A 6,000-nucleotide genomic window follows, 5' to 3' on the forward strand; every position below is an offset into this window, starting at 1 on the left:
TCGCGAGATTAACGTTCCTTTTGATCTCGCAAACTGTAGTTTGTTTTTTTACATGCTGTTGCAACGACTGTTAACCTTAGAAAAACTACAGCACCACTCCGCATACAGCTAGACCGGAAGCAAAACAATAGGCATGCCGTTTGGGCTTTTTTTATGCGCAAATGAAGCGAGCTTCACTGTTGTTTGAAAATGTCAACAGGCTTGTCTTTCTATTGGTAACCTAACTGTTAAGGTTCATTATTTCTTAAATAAGAGGCCTGACAGCGATGTTCACAGCAAACTTGAAAAAAAGAAATTATTAAGCCATGGTTTGACTGCACTATAGGCTGAGTCTTTGTGAAATGTGCACTTTATAATTATATTTTGTAGCGCCCTGTTTGGCAATGTTGTTTTTCAATAAAATAAAACATTTGCATAAAGCAAGCCAATCCACTTTTCCATGTTGATAAGAGCATTACAATAATAGGGACATTCAAAAATTGCGATTAATTGTGTTTAAATATTTTAATAGTTGACTCATTTCAAGTATATTTATCTAATACACATTGAGTGTACTAACCAATAGTGGAAAGTTAATTATAAAAAAGTATTCTTAGTACACTTAGTGTACTAAGAATGTGTTCTTAGTGCTGATAGTGTTCTTAGTGCTGATAGTGTTGTGTCAATGGTTTAACATACTAACATGATAAACCCTATTTACCACTCACGTAGGCTGAAGATGACAGTGAGAGGGATATCAGCCAGGATGACAGAGAAAGTCAAGGCCAAGAGGATAGGGATAGCAGCCAGGATGACAGAGAAAGTCAAGGCCAAGAGGACAGGGATAGCAGCCATGATGATAGAGAAAGTCGAGGCCAAGATGACAGGGATGATCAAGGGCAGGAAGACACAGAAAGTGAAGGCAAAGATTTTGATTATTTCACCAGGCCGAAGTCAGACACATTTGACCACTTCTTCCGTTTTCACCCCCAGCAGAAGGCAGATTGAAGGCTGTAGTGCAGAGAGCTTTTTTTTGTAAAGACGGCACAAACATAAAATGTCTTTCATACAGTCAAGAAAAAGAAGCCCTCTTCTGTTCCCTTTGTCTCGCCTTTGCTAATCACACAGAAAGCAGCACGTTCATCACTGGCATGTCCAACCTCACACACATACACCAGAGAGTTGAAGAGCATGAGAAGAGCCACCTACACAGAGGTTGCGCTGAGGCATATTTTCTCAGATCTTCAAGAAGCACGATCCAGGACCTTCTCATGGGACCTCAGATGTCACTTCACAGAGAGCAAGTCCGCAGAAGGCGACAAGTGTTGGAGCGCATTATAGATGTAATAAAGCTCATCGGCAAAAGAGGTTTGAGCTACAGAGGCAGGCAGAAAGAGGCAGCATACACACTGGATGACGACACTATTGACCATGGTAACTTTTTGGAAATAACAGTTTTACTGGGAAAATATGATGTTTGTCTCAAGGAACACCTCACTCTCTGCATCGAAAAGAGCAAGAAGATTCACCAGTCTGGTTCAACAAAAGGTAGAGGTGCCCTTGTCACTCTCCTATCCAAAACGACCATCGACTACATCATCACCACCATTCAACGCCTCATGAAAAGTGCCATCGCTGCTGAAGTCCGGAAATCTGGAATGTACTCGGTCCAGATCGACACCACACAGGACATCACAGCCCAAGATCAGTGCTCTGTTGTCATACGGTATGTGACAGACACTGTTCATGAGCGACTAGTTGCTGTGACCAGATGTGAGGCTTCCACTGGGCAGTACTTTGCCCAACTTGTGATGGCGTGCTGGTGGCCATGGATCTGGATGTGAAGCAGTGTATTGGGAATTCCACCGATGGGGCCTCCAATATGCAAGGCCAATATAAAGGCTTCTCTGCACTGCTCTCTGAAAAGTGCCCAACACAAATCCATGTGTGCTATTCACACATATTAAATCTTGTGCTGACAGACACAACACAGTGTGTGCTGGCAAGTGGCTCTCTTTTTTCTCTTATGAACCACATCGCTGTCTTCTTCAGAGAGTCCTACCAGAGGATGAACATCTGGGAAAAGGAGAGCAAAGACCCAAGACGCAGACATCTCACCTCTATAGGAGAAACGCACTGGTGGTCCAAAGATGCTGCTCTGACGAAGGTGTTTGGCTCTTTTGGAAAGCCAGACGGGGCCCTGTATTTTGATGTTCTTCACACCCTCTCAGCCATTCAAGATGGAGAGACCATCAATGCCACGGCGAGAGTAAATGCCCAGGGATACATCGGCCAGCTTCTAAAGTATGAAACTATACTAACAGCTCAGATCTTCCTGCGAATTTTCCAGGTCACTTCACCAGTTTCAAAATATCTTCAAACCAGTGGAATGGACATCCTGACAGCTCATCGGATGGTTGCGACTGCAGAAGCAGAGCTGAAAGAAATGACCAGAGATTTTCAGAGCATCAAGACAGCAGCCGACAAATTCATCCAGTGGGCCAACAATAAAATTGGGGAGGAGAGTGAGGAGACTGAGCTGGAGGTGGAGACCACTCTGCCACAGAAACGGGGAAGAAGGAAAAAATCTATGCCTGGAGAGAGGTCCCGAGATGAGGCTGTGACAGATGCCGAAGCATCATACAAGATTGAGGTTCACAATCGAATAATGGACAGTCGCAGGAAGCATGCACCAACGTTTCCTCAAGAATGGCACTTTGTATGCTGATCTGGCACTTCTGGACCCAAAAAACTTCAGCCAGGTTATATCCTACGGCGAAAGTTTCCCAGAGGCAGCACTTCAAGAGCTAAGCAAATGTTTGCTGCCATTTGATGACAGAGCAACAGAGGCAGAGTTACAGAGCGAACTCAAAAGTCTGGCACGACAATGGGATAGGCTGAAGTCATCAGTATTTGATGAATACACAACAAAGACAACAGAACCCGGGCCAGAGGATGCTGAAGATGAGGCAGAGATAGTGTACAAAAAGTGCTCATCTTGCAAGGACTGTCCAATCTGTTGCTACCGAGTTCTGAAGCAGTACAACCTCCTGACAGATGCATACCACATCATAGGCCTTGCATACAGGTTCCTGCTTACCCTCTCTGTCACACAGGTAGCATGTGAGCGAAGCTTTTCAACCCTGAAATACATAAAAAACAGGCTCAGGAGCTCACTCTCTCAACAGCACCTGGAGGCTTTTATGTTGATGGCTACTCAAACAGATGTTTTGCAGATGCTGGACAGTGAGAAAATCATTGACGGTGTTGCAGAAAAGCGTGAGCTGCTGCAAAAACTACTCATGTAGTGGGCTTATAATAAAACTGTTATAGTATGGAGCATACTGATATTGTTTTTTATATCTATATATATCTATATATTTATTTATAACCATATATATATATTTATTTATTTATGACCTTAAAGAACCTGGGCTGACAGTTAGTTTAGGTTCTGTTATGTAACTTACTGTTTTGTTATGCACCTTCAGCACCCCTACACACACAAACAATCACACACCCAGCATGCAACACTACTGATACCACTGATGTTCACACCCCATCGTATGTTCTGTTCTGTTCATTTCTAATATATTGTTCATACAAATTCTACCCTCTGATTCCAGTTTCTTTATTGTGTGGTCTTTCTCTGCTGACATTCATTCCTTAAGGCTTTGTAGTTATACTTGTATAACCATCTGATACTAGCAAAGAGTTAAGCATATTCATCTAGCAAACTATACCTACCTTGGAGTGTTACAATAGCCAATAATCATTTTATTCCATGTGTCCATCCAGGCAAATTGGTGGATCCTGTTATTAAAAAACAAACATACATATATGATGTAATTTTTTTGTAATCATACAAAATAATGTTAAGTGTATGGGTATTTTTCCCAGAAGGCCACTGACTGTTCGATACGCGCGATCCATTGAGTGGGCAACGCGGCGTGTACTTAGTGGGCCGCGCGCCGTGTATTGAGTGGGCCGGTCTGACAGAAACTCCCGGGCCACTTTTTTCCCCCAGTCCGCCCCTGGTGCCATCCACTTTAATTGAATACCAGCTATCGCCGACTCGCCCACTATCTCCTCTGTCACAAGTTTGCTCATCATTTCAATAATCTCGTTTTGTATCTGTGGGCTGGTATAACGTGCATTCTGTGGGATTGTTTTTTGTTATCCTTATCAGTTCTGGATCTTTGCGCATTGTGTAGTCGAAGAGAGACAACAGCCCCATGGAACTATTTTCATCTAGCACACTGGCAAAACCAGCATTATTTCCACGTAACGGCAATTGATTCACCACTAAATACTCCAGCATATCAATTACGGCTGACATGTTATATCTGTTGCGCGCCAGTTTCTCTGAATATAAGAGAGTTGAAATCTCTTTCCCTGTCTCTCTACGTTTTTCTGAATCTCTCCACATTGCTTCACAGGCTAAATGTTCTTTTGAAGCTCCATGCTTATTTAAACCCTTGCCTGTTTCAATTTCATGTTTCCAATCATTAAATACCTTAATGGAGAAGGTTGCGTCCGATGATACAGACTTGAATTTCCTGCAGGCATAACAAAATGCGGCGTCCTTTTCCACAGAGTACTCAAGCCAGTCCCTGTTTAAATACCACCTAGAGGAAAATTATCGTTATTTTGCACCAAACATTTTGACTGGATATTGCTTCAACACAACCTGTTTGGGTTTGTCCGTGCCAAGGTCACTCACACCCACTGATCCGCTGGCAGTTGTGGCCCAAATACTGCCCAAGTCGCGGTTGCACTTGGCCGGCTGCTGGTAGCCTCCGCACCGTGGCCGCTGCAGGTCCTGCCAGGCCCAGGATCGGGCTCCACGACGGAGCTGCTAGCAACGGGCTCAGGCTCAGATTTTCGTCCAGGGTCTGCTCCAACAACAACATCAGACGTCGGTGTTGTATCCGATTTGGCAGAGGAGACTGTTGGTGGGCTTTTCAACCACTTACGAATATCCATGATGATGAACTAGAAATGAAAGTAAGCTAGCGAAAACAACTCATCCAGCTTCCCTTTTAAAAAATGCGCGGTAACTGTTAGCGGCTTCATTGACGTAGCCTACATCAGCAGATCCGCCAAAGACGTTGACGTCGCTTGGCAACCGAAGACGCTAGGGTTGACAAGTTACCGGACTACTTGCGGAGTGATACCAAAGACGCCATTAGAGGCAAAAAATCCTTTGTTTACCTGTGCTGTGTCTGAAATCGCGCACTTTTATGCTTACAATTACTTTTTTGAGTGCACTTTGAGCAAAAACGGAGAGCGTGCCAAAACGCAGTGCACTGGAAGTACCTCGGTGGCGCACTCAAAACTATCTAAAACGATGGACACTTTCCACCCTCAACGACCGCCATTTTCTCTACGTAGTAAAATGGAGGACGTTGTAACATTTGAGACCGACGTGATCTACAGATGTCAATAAAAGTACACATATTTGGGTATTTTTTTCAGTACAACTACAATGTTTTGGGCTGTATCCGACCATTGTTTTTATGTTGTTAATTCTGTAATCAGTTGGTATCAAGAACGATAACGTGAATACTGCTAGATCGCTCATACAGGCGACCAAAGGAAATGATGAAGAAAAAATACCACAGAAGAAGAAACGTCAAACTGCCAGCTCATTTCCGGTAGATGCGCGAAGGCTGCTTTGACAGTGTACTGTAGAAATGAGAGCACTGCGCCTATAAGTAAGGATACTATAGGGATAATGAACTACACTCAATGTAGGTGCACTTACGTAAGTGCGCGATTTCAGACACTTGACAGGCAACGGTGAATTATCAAACACAAATCACCGCCGGAAGTTGTGAAGCGCCCATGCAAGTGAACGGAGCGTTAATAATATAACTAATAATATAAAATAAAAATGTTGTTATCATTATCATTATTATTATTTATTTATTTTTTAGATCTGTGCCTCAAGTGGGGGCACAAGCATTGTGGGGGGCGGGCCCGGCCCCCTATGTCCCGCCCATCGCGATGGGCCTCCCG

The sequence above is a fragment of the Gadus macrocephalus genome, chromosome 7 (genome assembly GCF_031168955.1).
Source record: "Gadus macrocephalus chromosome 7, ASM3116895v1".
Taxonomy (NCBI): domain Eukaryota; kingdom Metazoa; phylum Chordata; class Actinopteri; order Gadiformes; family Gadidae; genus Gadus; species Gadus macrocephalus.